Genomic DNA, 574 nt, shown 5'->3' on the forward strand with positions numbered 1-574 from the left:
CAAGCTCAAGTGGTAACCCCGTTAAATTGTTATTCCTGCGGATGGACTAACCTCATATTTGTTTCGTACTTGTAATAATTTATGTTCTCGAGCTACTGAATTATTGAGCTACAATATAAGCCCTTTATGTGATGTCGCTCAGACGTCCGACTGTGGCATGTTTGTCTTTTATTTCTGTTATAAGCCCTTTATGTGGTGTCGCCTTGACGCCCGACTGCGGCATTATTATTCCTGCAGTTTTCTCTCGAGGAGTCATTCAGAACCTCGTTTGGCACCAGTATTACTATTCTTGCAGTTTCCTCTCGAGGAGTCATTCAGACCCTCGTTTGGCACCAGTATTACTATTCTTGCAGTTTCCTCTCGAGGAGTCATTCAGACCCTCATTTGGCACCAGTATTACTATTCTTGCAGTTTCCTCTCGAGGAGTCATTCAGACCCTCGTTTGGCACCCAGTATTTAATTTGGGATTTCGGGAGGACTACCACCCGACTTCTCTGCTATTATTCCCACGCATTATTATCACTATGTCTGAATGCACCGGTTAATCTGTTCTTATGCTTCATGTTTACATTTG

This window comes from Triticum aestivum, chromosome 6D (assembly GCF_018294505.1).
Source record: "Triticum aestivum cultivar Chinese Spring chromosome 6D, IWGSC CS RefSeq v2.1, whole genome shotgun sequence".
NCBI lineage: Eukaryota > Viridiplantae > Streptophyta > Magnoliopsida > Poales > Poaceae > Triticum > Triticum aestivum.